Source organism: Monodon monoceros, unplaced genomic scaffold (assembly GCF_005190385.1).
Source record: "Monodon monoceros isolate NGI ecotype Baffin Bay Population unplaced genomic scaffold, NGI_Narwhal_1 Super_Scaffold_3, whole genome shotgun sequence".
In the NCBI taxonomy this organism is placed as follows: domain Eukaryota; kingdom Metazoa; phylum Chordata; class Mammalia; order Artiodactyla; family Monodontidae; genus Monodon; species Monodon monoceros.
The window spans coordinates 18781797-18798711 of record NW_021703780.1 but is presented as its reverse complement, the minus strand read 5'-3'; the positions used below and the strand labels follow the sequence as shown (position 1 = coordinate 18798711).

Genomic DNA, 16915 nt, shown 5'->3' with positions numbered 1-16915 from the left:
AACAGAGGGCAGGAGCAGAATGAGGTCAGGGTATGTATGTCCCAAGTTCTTCCCGGGCTCAGCTACTGGATGGCAGGGGCTGTATTTCTCCACAGAAGGCCACAGTTCCATCTGGTTGCCCTCTCGGACACCTTCCAGTCTCCCTAGTTCTCTTAACCTTCAAATACCTCCATGAAAAGTCCCTACATTAATTTCTTCTTGTTTGAGCGCACCATCTCTTTCCTGCCTTGCTATACCAGGCTTTACTTACAAAATTCGATTTCAAAAATATTATATGGGGATTAAATTTTCTATGGTATATATTATCAATATTAATATTATTTTACTATAGAAGATCAAGGATACAATATAATCAATCTAATATATTTCATTGGAATTAATTGCAAAAAACAGTTTTATATGATTCTGAAAATAGTGAACTGGTGAAAATTTGTTTTAGCAAGCATTAGCCAATAAACTAAGGGTAAACTTTTAAAGTAAACAGAAGATGAGAGCTAACATTTATTGTAAGTCCTCTGTGTACTAGAGAATTTATATACTGTACCCTTTAATCATTATAACAACTATATGAATTAGAGTTAGTAAAATCAGAGAAACTATTAAAAAGCTCGTATCATCTTGAGGTATTTCCCCCTTATTCATGCTGTTGCCATTCAAACGGGTTAATACATACTTTCTATTTTCATTATTTGCTATCCAAAGATATGAGAAGTCAGAATAAAGAGGAATTTATGAAAATTCAGCAAACACTGTAGTCATTGCTGTCTCAAAGTATTCTCTTTGGGAGCTCTATGGTCTGAAAGTTTGTGCCCCCCTAAAACTGATATGTTGCAATCCTAACCCCCAAAGGGGATGGTATGGGTAGTTGGAGGCTTTGAGAAATGCTTAAGTCATGAAGGTGGACCCTCATGAATGGAAGTAGGGTCTCCCTTTCTCCAGAGTGACCCCTAGCCTCTTCCACCTGTGAGGATTCAAGGAGAAATCTACCACCCCACAAAAGGTCCTCACTGCATCAAACTGGCATTCTGATATTGGACATCCATCTGAGAACCATGAGAAATAAATTCTGTTGTGCACACGCTACCGAGTCTGTGATATTTTCTTATAGCAACCTCTATCTTAGAGGCAACTTTCTCAATCCCAACCAGCTCCACTGAAGTTAGGTATCAGCTTCTCAGCCGAATCCTTCTGAAGTGCCTGAGATAGACCACTTCCATGAGGTTGAGGAGGAGGTTAGCTCCACAGGCTACAGCAGTGGTCTTCTCTCCACAGTCCTTTCTAAGAGCCTCTATCTTGTTAACTTGAAGCCACTGGCTCTTGTGTATCAGTGAAAATATTATTCCTTATAAAAGCAGAATGTATAGTACATGTAGTATCTCAATGAAGCCACAGGATTCTTTTTTATTACTGAAATATAGTTGATGTACTATCTTTGGTTTTGCTGCATTCAGAAGTGTTACTTCCTGTTCAGTTTTTTGGTATAGTGTCCCTTGTGATTTGATGACTATCTTCAGTGTTATGTTTGGATTCTTTTTTCTTTTTTCTTTCTTTCTGTTTTTTTGTGGGTATCTATAATAGGTTTTTTGGATATATATGTGTGTGTGTGTGTATATATATATAATTATTTTAAGTTGATGATCTCTTAAGTTCAAACACATTCTAACCACCCTACATTTTTAACCCCCCACCCCAGGTTTAATGTTTTTAACATCATATTTTACATCATTTTGTTTTGTGTATCCCTTAACTACTTATTATAGATAGAGATAATTGTTCTACTTTTGTCTTTTAATTTTCCTACCAGCTCTATAAGTGGTGGATCTACCACCTTTACTGTATGTTTGCCTTTACCAGTGAGATTTTTCCTTTCATAATTTTTATATTTCTAGTTGTGGTCTTTTCTTTTTGCTTAGAAATATCCCTTTAACATTTCTTGTAAAGCTGGTTTGGTGGTGCTGAACTCTTTGAGCTTTGGCTTGTCTATAAAACTCTTCTTCTCTCCTTCAAACGTGAATGATAAGCTTGCTGGGTATCTGTGCCTAAATAAAGTCCAAGTATTCTTGGTTGTAGGTTTTTTCCTTTCATCACTTTGAATATATGGTGCCACTCCCTGCTGGCCTGCAGTTTTTGCTGAAAAGTTAGCTCATGGTCTTATGAAAGAGAGTTCATTTTTTTTTTTTTTGCCATTAATTGCTTTTCTCTTACTAATTTTGAGATTCTCCTTTTATGCCTAATTTTTGCCACTTTAATTATAATGTCTTGATGTGGGCCACTTGGGTTCATCTTGTGTGGGATTCTCTGTACTTCCTGGACCTGGATGCCTGTTTCCTTCCCCAGGTTAAGAAAGTAGTCAGCTATTATTTCTTCAAATAAATTCTCTGTCCCTTTTTCTCTCTCTTCTCCTTCTGGGACCCTATAGTGAGAATATTAGTATGCTTGACATGGTTCCACAGGTCTCTTCAACTGTCCTCATTTTTTATTTTATTTTTTCCTTTTCTGTGTTCAACTGGGTGATTTCTACTTCTCTATCTTCCAGATCGCTGATCTGTTCCTCTGTATCATCTATTCCACTGTTGATTCCTTCTAGTGTATTTTTTATTTCAGTTGTTGTGTTCTTCAGCTTTGCTTCATTCTTTTTTATAGTTCTTCTTTATGTTTTCTAGCTCTTTATTGAAATTCACACTGTGTTCATCCAAGCTTCTACTGAGTTCAGTGAGCATCTTTATAATTATTGCATTGAACCCTTTCTTGGGTAGATTACTTAACTCCACTTTGCTTAGTTCTTTTTCTGACATCATGTCTTGTTCCTTCGTTTGGAACACACTCCTCTGTCTCCTCATTTTGCCCACTTCTCTGTGTTTCTTTCTTGTGTTAGGTAGGTTGGTTATGTTTCCCAATCTTGGGGAAGTGGCCTTGTGTAGAAGACATCCTATGGGGCCCAGCAACATGCTCCCTCTGTTCATCAGTGCTATATGCTCTAGGGGTGCGGGGTGCCCCCTATGTGGCCTGGGTGCATCCTGCTGCGGCAGGGCCAACTATTGAGGGTGCACTGGTAGGCAGGGCTGGCTCCCTGGCCTGATTGGCTGTGAGGCCATGCCTTGTGTAGTGGCTGCAGGCCCATTAGAGGGCAGAATAAGTTTCCTGCACAGTTGAATGTGGCCTGGGGGGGCTGCTGCCAGCCTGCTGGAGGACAGGGCTGGGTCCCCACATGGCTGTTTGCATGGCCCATTAATGAAGCCACAGGTTTTGAACACAATTTCCCTTCTGGCATATTAGCCAAAGTACAAACATCCAGCACAAATGCTTTTCTACCTTTTTTCCTAATATTTCCATCAACAAATGGTTAGTCTGGCTGAAGGGTTCTCAGTTGTCCCCTGAAGCATTAGTGAGCAGCCACGGCCGGCCCCACATCCCTCTTCCTTGGCTCTGTGATTGTGGGACACGGAGAACCTCCTGCAGTTCAGTTCCCACAGCTCCTCTCTTCCTGCCACTTCCTCCCTCCTGTGTCTGACTTTCCCCTGGGTTGACTAATTTCAACTCAGCTCGCCAGGTCCCCAGCTGCAAGCAGAGAAGTTCCTTGAGCATGCTGCCTTCCCGCTCTCTCCCTGCTCCCATCTCTACGTCGGCTCCATGACATCATTTATCCATTTGCAGACATCCTCTGCTGCTCCCACAGCTCAGATCACAGGAGTGGGGGGCGGGGATCCCTGTTACCCATCAGCCTTTCCCTTAGCTTAATTGCAAATGACTGTATCGATTACCAGAGGGCAGAGTGTCCAGTCAGCATCCTCAGAGAAGACTGTCTGAGAGAGTATAGGCTTTTCCACTTTCCTTTAAGGATTCATTTTTCTCTTCTCTTGGGATTTGCTGTTGCAATTAATCTCTCTAAACCTGTGTGTACTCCCCTTCCAACTTCTCTCTTCCTCCTTAACTGTCTCATTTCCTTCCTCCCTTCCTTCCTTTCTTTCTTCTTCCTTTTATTCCTTCCTCCATCCAACCCTTCATTTTGTTCTTCTCTGGGAAAAATGGTAAGCAAATAATGGTAAACACATTTTAAAAGGTGATAATTAAGAGGTGAACCCTATATGTTTAGCTTGTAGTGGAAATGTATATTTTTAAAGAAAGAAGGCACTAATAGAAAGGGCCATGTCCATGGCAAAAGGTATACTAAATAAAATGCATAAATGTTCATGCTATACATCTGATAAAAAGTGTTTAATTCTCCACATATAAGGAATGACATTATAGTTTGTACACAACTGAGCAGGAGGGTTTAAAAGCTTTTTGCACAAATTCACTATCTAACGTCCTCAAAAATTAGCCTTATCCATACTAAAAAAATAAATTTTACACATCCTTGTCCACATGGGTATTTTATTCAAAATTAAGAATAGCAAATGCATGGCACAGTTTCCACACTCCCCACTCCCCAATGCCCATGTTAGTCTTTACTAATCGTTCACTATTATTTTTCCATTTGGGCTCAGAAGCAGCTTCTGCCTTTCTCAAAACAGTAATCCAGGCAGCTTTCACCAGTTACAGGCAACTGGCAGAGGACCCCACTGAAGGAGAAATCTATTTTCTATCCTTGTAAAAGAAGTTTAGGCACGAGATATTAACCATGAGATATTAGTCATCTCCATATATGGCAGTATGGGTTGTTTTTTATACTTTTCTAAATTATCAAAATGTGCTATCATTATACATTACATTATTAATCAGATACAAACTGAGTTTTCATTAAGAAATTGACTATCCTATATAATTTAAAGACAGAGTTACCAACACATAGATTTCATTCTGACAGTACCAAAGTGGAAAGTCAGGTAAATTATCTGAGCAATTCTTTTTATTTTACCTAGTTCTCTAAGTATTATAAACACCCCAAGATAATCATATTTAATTATGTCATTTTAAAGACATAAAGACCAGAATTGATTTTTCAAACGTAGTTTAAGACTTTTTATTATCTGTACGGGGGCAAGAAGGGACGGGGAATGACAAAACAAGCTGCCTGTGATGATCAGCGGTAATTTGCAAGTCAAGCACAACAGGCTCCAAAGAAAGAATTGTCCTCAAGGGGAAAAACGTTTCATTTCTATTTCAATTGATAAACCTTCAAATTAGTTTCAGTATAACACTTGGAAAAATGTTAACATTCACAGGTAAAAATATTACCCCAGTTTAAAGTGTGTGTTGTGTGTGTGTGTGCATATGTATGTAAACTTCTGTCTATTTCACCATTACTTACATTTACCTTGACATTTACCTGGACTTTTGTAATGGCATTTATACCTAACAATTTATTCTTAACACATATCCTACAGTGTTATTCTCAAAAGAGGCTCTCAGTAAATATTGGTCAAGGATAAGGAATCTACTAGAGAAGCTAATATGGTTTTGACTTTTAACAAACTTTTTTCATTTCTATATAAAAAAGAAATCAGAAACCATTAGCCTTCCGGATTTAAGCTCTAGTATACATCTTATGAACAATCCTGGGAATGACATCAAAGCTATGGGGAAAATTTGAATAATATTATTATAGTTTGGTGTGAGACATGACTTATTAAAATGACATAGCAACATTTCACGTACCAGATACTCCTACTCAGTAACCCTAAAAATTATAGGATGGAGCCCTGGATAGCCCCCAAAAAGTCACAGAGTTTATGCATTTATTTGACAAAAAAGTATTGTCTCTTATTGTTAGATCGTGTGTTTCTTAGAAAGTGAACAAGATAGATATGTCCACTGCCTCATAGAGCTCACAGGTTAGTGACGAATACAGAGAAATAAATGGCCAACTACAATACGGTGTGTTCATATTTACTAAATGATGATTCATGATCATGCTGCATCAATATCACCTGGTGGGCTTTTTAAAAATACACATATTTGCATTGGCGAAAAAAGTGGCCCACACCATCCACAGTCACATTGCTGATGTTGGAATAGAAGCCCAGAGAGCCATGTGGCTGACAGGGTCTTGGTGCTCTGGCCAGGTGTCAGGCCTGTGCCGCTGAGGTGGGAGAGCGGAGTTCAGGACATTGATCCACCAGAGATCTCCTGGCTCCATATAATATCAAAGAGCGAAAGCTCTCCCAGAGATCTCCATTTCAATGCTAAGACCCAGCTCCACTCAACGACCAGGAAGCTACAGTGCTGGACACCCTATGCCAAACAACTAGCAAGACAGGCACACAACCACACCCATTAGCAGAGAAGCTACCTAAAATCATAATAAGGTCACAGACATCCCAAAACACACCACTGGATGCAGTCCTGCCCACCAGAAAGACAAGATCCAGCCTCATTCACCAGAACACAAGCACCAGTCCCCTCCACCAGGAATCCTAAACGACCCACTGAACCAACCTTAGCCACTGGGGGGCAGACACCAAAAAAAACAGGAACTACGAACCTGCAGCCTGTGAAACGGAGACCCCAAACACAGTAAGTTAAGCTAAATGAGAAGACAGAGAAACACACAGCAGATGAAGGAGCAAGGTAAAAACCCACCAGACCTAACAAATGAAGAGTAAATAGGCAGTCTACCTGAAAAAGAATTCAGAGTAATGATAGTAAAGAGGATCCAAAATCTTGGAAACAGAATGCAGAAAATACAAGAAACATTTAACAAGGACCTAGAAGAACTAAAGAGCAAACAAACAGTGATGAACAATGCAATAAATGAAATTTAAAATTCTCTAGAAGAAATCAATAGCAGAATAACTGAGGCAGAAGAACGGATAAGTGACCTCGAAGATAAAATAGTGGAAATAACTACTGCAGAGCAGAATAAAGAAAAAAGAATGAAAAGAATTGAGGACAGTCCCAGAGACCTCTGGGACAACATTAACACAACAACATTTGAATTATAGGGGTCCCATAAGAAAAAGAGAAAAAGAAAGGGACTGAGAAAATATTTGAAGAGATTATAAGTGAAAACTTCCCTAATATGGGAAAGGAAATAGTCAATCTAGTCCAGGAAGCACAGAGAGTCCCATACAGGATAAATCCAAGGAGAAACAACCCAAGACACATATTAATCAAACTATCAAAATTTAAACACAAAGAAAAAGTATTAATTGCAGCAAGGGAAAAAAAATAACATACAAGGGAATCCCCATAAGGTTAACAGCTGAACTTTCAGGAGAAACTCTGCAAGCCAGAAGGGAGAGGCAGGACATATTTAAAGTGACAAAAGGGAAAAATCTACAACCAAAACTACTCTACCCAGCAAGGACCTCATTCAGATTCGAAGGAGAAACTAAAATCTTTACAGACAAGCAACAGCTAAGAGAATTCAGCACCACCAAACCAGCTTTACAACAAATGCTAAAGGAACTTCTCTAGGCAGGAAACCCAAGAGAAAGTAAAGACCTACAATAATAAACCCAAAACAATTCAGAAAATGGTAATAGGAACATACATATCGCTAATTACCTTAAATGTAAATGGATTAAATGCTCCCACCAAAAGACATAGAGTGGCTGAATGGATACAAAAACAAGATACATATATATGCTGTCTACAAGAGACCCACTTTAGACCTAGGGAAACATACAGACTGAAAGTGAGGGGATGGAAAAAGATATTCCATGCAAATGGAAATCAAAAGAAAGCTGGAGTAGCAATTCTCATATCAGACAAAATAGACTTTAAAATAAAGACTATTACAAGAGACAAAGAAGGACACTATATAATGATCAAGGGATCAATCCAAGAAGAAGATATAACAATTGTAAATATTTATGCACCCAACATAGGAGTACCTCAGTACATAAGGCAAATGCTAACAGCCATAAAAGGGGAAATCGACAATAACACAATCATAGTAGGGGACTTTAACACCCCACTTTCACCAATGGACAGATCATCCAAAATGAAAATAAAAAAGGAAACACAAGCTTTAAATGATACATTAAAAAAGATGGAGGGCTTCCCTGGTGGCACAGTGGTTGAGAGTCTGCCTGCCGATGCAGGGAACACGGGTTCGTGCCCTGGTCCGGGAAGATCCCACATGCCGCGGAGCGGCTGGGCCCGAGAGCCATGGCCGCTGAGCCTGCGTGTCCGGAGCCTGTGCTCCACAACGGGAGAGGCCACAACAGTGAGAGGCCCACGCACCGCAAAAAAAATAATAATAACAAAAAAAAACTACCTAGAAACAAATGACAATGAAAACACGACCACCCAAAACCTATGGGAAACAGCAAAAGCAGTTCAAGGAGGGAAGTTTATAGCAATACAATCCCACCTCAAGAAACACAAAAAATCTCAGCTAAATAACCTAACCTTACACCTAAAGAAATAAGAGAAAGAGCAAAAAACCCTAAAGTTAGCAGAAGGAAAGAAATCATAAAGATCAGACCAGAAATAAATGAAAAAGAAATGAAGGAAACAATAGCAAAGATCAATAAAACTAAAAGCTGGTTCTTTGAGAAGATAAACAAAATGAGAAACGATTAGTCAGACTCATCAAGAAAAAAAGGGAGAAGACTCAAATCAACAGAATTAGAAATGAAAAAGGAGAAGTAACAACGGACACTGCAGAAATACAGAGGAGCATGAGAGATTACTACAAGCAACTATATGCCAATAAAGTGGAAAACCTGGAAGAAATGGACAAATTCTTAGAAAACCACAACCTTCCGAGACAGAACCAGGAAGAAATAGAAAATATAAACAGAGCAATCACAAGCACTGAAATTGAAACTGTGATTAAAAATGTTCCAACAAACAAAAGCCCAGGACCAGATGGCTTCACAGGTGAATTCTATCAAACATTTAGAGAAGAGCTAACACCTATCCTTCTCAAACTCTTCCAAAATATAGCAGAGGGAGGAACACTCCCAAACTCATTCTACGAGGCCACCCTGATACCAAAACCAGGCAAAGATGTCACAAAGAAAGAAAACTACAGGCCAATATCTGTGATGAACATAGATGCAAAAATCCTCAACAAAATACTAGCAAACAGAATCCAACAGCACATTAAAAGGATCATACACCATGATCAAGTGGGGTTTATTCCAGGAATGCAAGGATTCTTCAATATATGCAAATCAATCAATGTGATACAACATATTAACAAATTGAAAGGGAAAAACCATAAGATCATCTCAACAGATGCAAAGAAAGCTTTCAACAAAATTCAACACCCATTTATGATTAAAACCCTCCACAAAGCAGGCATAGAGGGAACTTACTTCAACATAATAAAGGCCATATATGACAAACCCACAGCCAACAACGCTCTCAATGGTGAACAACTGAAACCATTTCCACTAAGACAAGGTTGCCCACTCTCACCACTATTATTCAACATAGTTTTGTAAGTTTCAGCCATAGCAATCAAAGAAAAAGAAATAAAAGGAATCTAATTTGGAAAAGAAGTAAAACTGTCACTGTTTACAGATGACATGATACAATATATAGCAAATCCTAAAGATGCTACCAGAAAACTACTAGAGCTAATCAATGAATTTGGTAAAGTTGCAGGATACAAAATTAATGCACAGAAATCTACTGAATTCCTATACACTGTTGATGAAAAATCTGAAAGTGAAATTAAGGAAACACTCCCATTTACCATTGCAACAAAATGAATAAAATACCTAGGAATAAACGTACCTAAGGAGACAAAAGACCTGTATGTAGAAAACTATAAGACACTGATGAAACAAATTAAAGATGATACAAACAGGTGGAGAGATATATCATGCTCTTGGATTGGAAGAATCAACATTGTGAAAGTGACTATACTACCCAAAGCAATCTACAGATTCAATGCCATGCCTATCAAACTACCACTGGCATTTTTCACAGAACTAGAACAAAAAATTTCCCAATTTGTATGGAAACATAAAAGACCCCAAATAGCCAAAACAATCTTGAGAAAGAAAAACAGAGCTGGAGGAATCAGGCTCTTGGACTTCAGACTATACTACAGGGTTACAGTAATCAAGAGAGTATGGTACTGGCACAAAAACAAACATATAGATCAATGGAACAGGATAGAAAGCCCAGAGAGAAACACACGCACATATGGCCACCTTATTTTTGATAAAGGAGGCAAGAATATTCAATGGAGAAAAGATGGCCTCTTCAGTAAGTGGTGCTGGGAAAACTGGACAGCTACATGTAAAACAATAAAATTAGGACACTCCCTAACACCCTACACATAAATAAACTCAAAATGGATTAAAGACCTAAATGTAAGGCCAGACACTATAAAACTCTTATAGGAAAACATAGGAAGAACACTCTATGACACAAATCACAGCAAGATCCTTTTTGACCCACCTCCTAGAGAAATGGAAATAAAAACAAAAATAAACAAATGGGACCTAATGAAACTTAAAACTTTTGCACATCAAATGAAATCATAAACAAGACGAAAAGACAACCCTCAGAATGGGAGAAAATATTTCCAGATGAAGCAACTGACATAGGATTAATCTACACAATATCCAAGCAGCTCATGCACCTCAATATCAAAAAAACAAACAACCCAATCCAAAAATGGGCAGAAGGCCTAAGTAGACATTTCTCCAAAGAAGATATACAGATTGCCAATAAACACATAAAAGGATGCTCAACATCACTAATCATTAGAGAAATGCAAATCAAAACTACAATGAGGTATCATCTCAGAGGGGTCAGAATGGCCATCATCAAAAAATCTACAAACAATAAATGCTGGAGAGGGTGTGGTGAAAAAAGAACCCTCTTGCACTGTTGGTGGGAATGTAAATTGATACAGTCACTATGGAGAACGGTATGGAGGTTCCTTAGAAAACTAAAAATAGAACTACCATATGACCCAGCAATCCCACTACTGGGCGTATACCCTGAGAAAACCATAATTCAAAAAGAGTCATGTACCAAAATGTTCACTGCAGCACTATTTACAATAGCCAGGACATGGAAGCATCCTAATTGTCCATCAACAGATGAATGGATAAAGAAGATGTGGCACATATATACAATGGAATATTACTCAGCCATAAAAAGGAACGATATTGAGTTATTCGTAGTGAGGTGGATGGACCGAGAGTCTGTCATACAGAGTGAAGTAAGTCAGAAAGAGAAATACAAATACCATATGCTAATACATATATATGGAATCTAAAAAAAAAGGTTGTGAAGAATGTGGAGCAGGGCAGGAATAAAGACGCAGACGTAGAGAATGGACTTGAGGACACGGGGAGGGGGAAGGGTAAGTTGGGACAAAGTGAGAAAGTGGCGTGGACTTATATATACTACCAAAATATATAGATAATGGGAAGCAGCCGCATAGCACAGGGAGATCAGCTCGGTGCTTTGTGACCACCTAGAGGGGTGGGATAGGGAGGGTGGGAGGGAGATGCAAGGGGGAGGAGATATGGGGATATACGTATATGTATAGCTGATTCACTTTGTTATAAAGCAGAAAGTAACACACCATTGTAAGGCAATTATACTCTAATAAAGATGTTAAAAAAAAAATACACATTCTTAGGACTGTGCTCCAGGCATCTGAATCGGAACTATGTTTTGGCAAGTCAGGGAAGTCAGGAGACACAGCTCATTTCCCAGAGGAAATGAGTCTCAAAAAAGGATGGGAAATGATCAGGGAGAGGCTTGAGTGAGGCTGTTCTCAGGCGGGTCTGGGGCAGGGCTGGTGGGGCACACTAAATAAGATGGGAGTGGGAGAAGAGTGTTACAATCTGAGGAAGCAGCCCACATAGCACCTTAAATGTGAGTAAGCATTTGTTACGATCACGTCTCCTCGCATACAGTGTGTCGTGAGGCAGGTGTACGGACACAGTCGAGAGAAATAAAGCTAGTGACATAAGCTCTAGCTCATTCAGGACCTTGGAGGGCTTTGACTGTTTTACAGAGTTTAGACTATTTCAACAGCAATTAACAGAGGAGAAATTTGCTCAGGGTCACCGTTAGGATATTTGTGGCTTGAGCAATGGTGTAGGTGCCATTAATATTTGTGGAAGTACAGAGCACAGAAGGAAAAAGGAGTCTTGAGGGAAGGTGAGAGATTCCATTTTGAACACAATTTTGAGATGTCCATATTACCATCTAGTTGCAATGAATGGTTCTAAAATCCAGGGGGAAGTTAAGAGTCACAAATCACTGATTGGACAAATATTAACTGAGCACTTCCTCTTTGCTACACTTTGTGCTCAATCTAGAAAAACAACAGTGAAAGGAGGAGACAGGGTTCCCACCTTCATGGACCCTGCATGTGGATGTTTATTGAAACCCTAGGAGTGCAAGAGATCATCCCAGTTGGAGGTGTGGTTACAACTGGTAAAGACTGAGATGATGACTGGCACATATTCTATAAATGTTAACTACTAAACAAATAAGCAAAAATCAACACTGATCATTGCAAATCAGAGAATTAAAATACAATCAAGGGCAGCCAAGTGATCCAATGGCCATTAAAGAACTCTGAGAACTGAATGACATTAACAGATAAAAAGTCGTCCATGTGAAGATCAGGGAGAACAATGAGAGGCAGAGGGAACGGCTAAGGTGAAGACGCCGAGATGGGAGAGTGTGCGCTCGAGGATCTCAGGTTGGGCTCCGAAAGCCTGGTTAACGCATTTGAATGTTACCCTAAATGGGAGGGGAAATGGTTAGATGGTTTTAAGCCAGAGAGTGACTTGATGCAACTTATAATTTTTAAAGATATTACTCTGGCTGTTTCGTGGAGAACTGATTTTGAAAGAGGAAGAGTGAGAGCTGGGAGATGCTTCAGGAGATTATTTCAGGCATCCAGGCAAGAGATGATGACGGCTTGGTCTAAATGTGATTGGATTTGGTTTACTTTCTGAGAGTAGCAAGAATGGACTTGCTGATGAATTAAACGTAGGAAAACGAAGGAATGAGAGGAACAAGGATAACTCCTAGTTTGGGGGAGTAAGGTTGGAGGGTATGCCAATCACCGAGATGCAAAAAAAACGAGGTCGGGATCTTTGACTTCTTCACAAACTCTCATATTTGATAATGTTTTGTTGTTTTTCCAAGTACAGTGTAAGTTACTTGAGGAGAAAGACCATAGTTCCTACCATAAATGCTTTACTCTTCCTACCCCCGTTTCTTCCAGTGGTCTCTGATATGGCAGTCTGACACCAAGGAGTGCTTTTCGAATGAATGAGTAAATGAGAGAACATGTCCTCAAGTGTAAGATGAGGCAGCTACTGTCATGCCTTGCTTTTCTACTGCTTGATTTTACTGTGTTCTCCTAGAGTATTAATGCCTGTCATGGGGTACTTGGTCTTTACAACACTAAAATATCAATAAAAACAAGTTGTAGCTCTTCCCTACACTTTTAAGAAAGAAACATGTAAAATAAAGGAAAATATCTTAAAACAGGCTTTTCAGAGAGCAAATTTGTCCCTGTAGATGCTATTCAGCATCTGGAGTTATTTGACTCCAGGAGGGATGGATGTGGGATGGATGCACATTCAGTAAGTACCTAGGTATATGCCAGATATCATTTGGATGTGATTTAGACCTTACAGAAACACAGAAGGGAGATGATTTTATTATTATTATTATCATTATTCTTCTTCTTCCCATTTTATAGATGTGGAAACTGAGCCTCTCAAAGAGAAAATGACTTGTAGAAGGTCATTTAACAACAAGATGTATAGTCAGGAGTCAAACCAGGCCAGTCGGTGCTCATAGTTTTTGCTTTTTCACACCTGAGGGTTCCACGGGCAGATACCAATAAGACTTGTCTCTGAGAGGTCAGTGGATACCTAGGAAAGATCTATCCACAAGTTCACTGGCACTCAGAGGTCACTTCTCCCCAGGTTTCACAGATAAGCAGTACAAGGAATCTCCAGGAAGACCTGCCAAGCACAGACACGTCTAGTTCAGGGCAGTCAAGGATCTGGAACCCCCTTTCTTATTTGGGCCACACACATCTGGAGGTAAGAAAGCTGAATCCAATGAATGTGGTATGTGAGAATTTTTTCCCCACTCAAAGTAAACCCAGAATGTTGAGGTGGCCAGCCCAAAGCCTTAAAGTCTGTGGCCCAGGATCATAGCTCTGAAAGCTACAGTTGTTTGCCTAACTCCCCTCCTCCCAAGTGCCTGTTTTTGTTCATGAGCCTCTTGGCCCACAGGAGATGTTGAGGTAGGAGAAAGAGTCATAGCAAATCATTCCCCATGAAATTTGCTTCTTCCACTGTACAGACTGGAAAAGAGATTTTCAAGCAAATCATACCAACAACTCCATTCTTACTCATTCCCTTCCTCTCCTGGAAGTGTGCTACTTATCCTTATCCTTTAAACTCCGTTTCACACCTCAAACCCAACTTCTTCTCCACACATACTCACCATTTGCTTACTTCTGAGACATCACATAGACAAGGAAATAGTTCAAGTAGCTAGGTTTAATTTTGGCAACAGGAAAATCTGGCATTGAAGGAACCTTCTAGGACAGGGGTTCTTAACCTTTTTTGTGCCATGAAACCCTTTCACAGTCTGGTGATTCCTGTCGACCCCTTCTCCAAATAATGTTTTTAAATGCCTAAGATAAAATACATAGGATTCAAAAGAAAGCCAATTACATTGAAAAAAGTTTCAAAATATTAAGAAAACAGGTTTTTGATATAGTTCCTTATACAACTCTTCACTGATACATTAAATAAAAAGATCTAGCAGTTGATCTAATAACTACCGTAATTTTTAAGTGGTGATGATCCTAAATGATATTTAGAGCTATCTGCAACCAACATAAAGTGATACAAGAAATAGCTGTGATTCCTATTAGTAACCAAATCATGGATGCGCTAAAATGTAGTCCGTCTACATTCAAAAATGAAGGGAAATAAATTCTGTTAGTGGTTAGTGAAACTAAAAACATAGTGTTTCCTCCTCCAGGTTATGGGCCCCTTAAATTTAGGTTAAGAATCCCTGTTTTAGAGTCAGAATACTGGAAATATCACAAATTAAGTGGAACTCAAATATCTCTGACTTTTCCGGTCTTCAAAAGTGCTACTTCCACTGATGACCTGCTGCAAAGTGGCCTAAGACAGTTCGGACAAGAACAACTTTTTGGTGGAGAAAGTTAATCATGGAATAGTTTGAGGTGAGCGGAAGTTAGCTATAGAACCGTATTTACCAGGTAATAAAGAAAGTTTTAGATCAAATTCTGCTGTTATAAATATGAATATATTAAACAAACATTTATGTGCAATCAAATCCCTACTCTGTAAGCTTGAAATCTCACCTTTCTGCCTTTGTAGATGCCCTGCCCACCACCTTGCATGAAACTTCCACTCCAGGTACATGTTATAACATTCCAGAGGTGTAAAACTGTGACATTTATAGTCAGCATCAGGCAATCAAGGAGCAGGCACAAAGCCATTAACGGATCAAGCATCAGGGGCCATCCCTGAGAACACAGACTTTGGGCCTCCCTGAATTCCCACATTCTGTGCATGCAAGTATGCGCAACGTCACTAAAATATTTTAGCCAAGCCACATCTCCAGAACAGTTTTCATTTTATCTAACCAGAGTACAGTTCTACTAGAGATCATGCCAAAAAACAAGTCACGAATTCCACTGAGCAAACCCTTGTCTGACCTTCCTTATGCTGATTAGAAAATCCTCAGGTGTTGATTGAGCTATACAGATAGTTAAAGGGCTTTTAGTAGCCACGCTTGCAATTAGCCGTTTTCAAATCATGTTAAGCTCTATCCTTGGTGTGTGGATTCTAGATTAAAGAAACTGAATGGCCCTAGAGTTGAAGCTTAAACTAACTAGCACACACATAATATTGTACAGTGTGTGCCAAAGTGTTTTAAAGTAAATCATTACAGACACTGTAACAGTCCCCCATTCAGCTTGAAAATAGCAAGTGCGATATTTTAATAAGTTCTCTCACCAAGTATCTCTGGATGCCTGACAGGATGCTCACATGCCCCCAGATCTGCCACGCTGTCACTTGGTACCTCAGCTGACTATCACCGAACCTTTCTGCATCTTCTCTTTTCTCTTCTCACCATCCCCTCTTCTTTCCAACTACCAAAGCTTTAAAAACCTAGGATTGAAAGGAGATCCTTCTTTAACAAGCTCTTTAGTTTCTATTAATTATCTCACATTGTCTTGTTTAGCAAGATCTCGGATATATTAAAGGGTGATCTATTTATTTATTAGTTTAGTCGTGTACTTTCAGTTTCTTACAAGGAAGGAAGATAAGAGGTCACATTAATTCCCGTTATTATTGCAAAAGTCTAAACATCTTTTTTCTGTACAAGGTAGAGGCAAACGCGTTCATTCTAAAGGAACTAGAAAATATATGCTCGTGGCACTTGCAAGTTATTACAGTCTAATTGTAGTTAATTTTATTTTATTCTCTGGGACAAACTAATCTCTCGATAACATTTACAGTGATTGATTAAAATCCACTCCTTGCTAAAATCAAGGTCTTTAGATAATTGATGTGCTAATAGACCCGCAATTATTTGAGGCTGTGCTTCCTCACGGAGAGCAAGCCAAGGAATGGATAAAGTCCAAATAAAGTACCTATTTTGCAACAGGAGCTGTGATAATTGCCAGGAGACAGCGTGCTTATCAGTTGTGAGAAGTTTTCATCCTTCATTAATATGGAGTTCAGCTGGACATCAGAGAAAGTGGCCCCCCATGGGAATATGCTTTGACTCTCCCGTTATCTCATTTTCCATACACTTGGCTTGACCCACTTTTTATCTATATTCACAGAGAGACCTGGCTTTTCACATATGAGCTTTTTAAACAATCAGCTAGCCATGAACCAGAGTCCCCAAAGTTCCATGCAGTGTCAGCTGCTATAAATTTGGACAAGTGTGTATACCAATAAAGTATCAGTTTAAATGGCCCAAACTAAATATTTTAGAAGTAGACAAAATAAAT

General features: G+C 39.2%; 1 long non-coding RNA gene across 1 annotated transcript in view; it reads right to left on the bottom strand.

The window, feature by feature from the left end:
- The window catches only part of LOC114906978, a 586545-nt gene extending 570485 nt beyond the window's left edge, over positions 1-16060 (bottom strand). Inside the window, exon 1 of the long non-coding RNA XR_003796584.1 lies at positions 15909-16060. This is a non-coding gene — a long non-coding RNA (uncharacterized LOC114906978). The remainder of the gene's footprint in view (positions 1-15908) is intronic.
- Between the last annotated feature and the right edge of the window lie 855 nt (positions 16061-16915).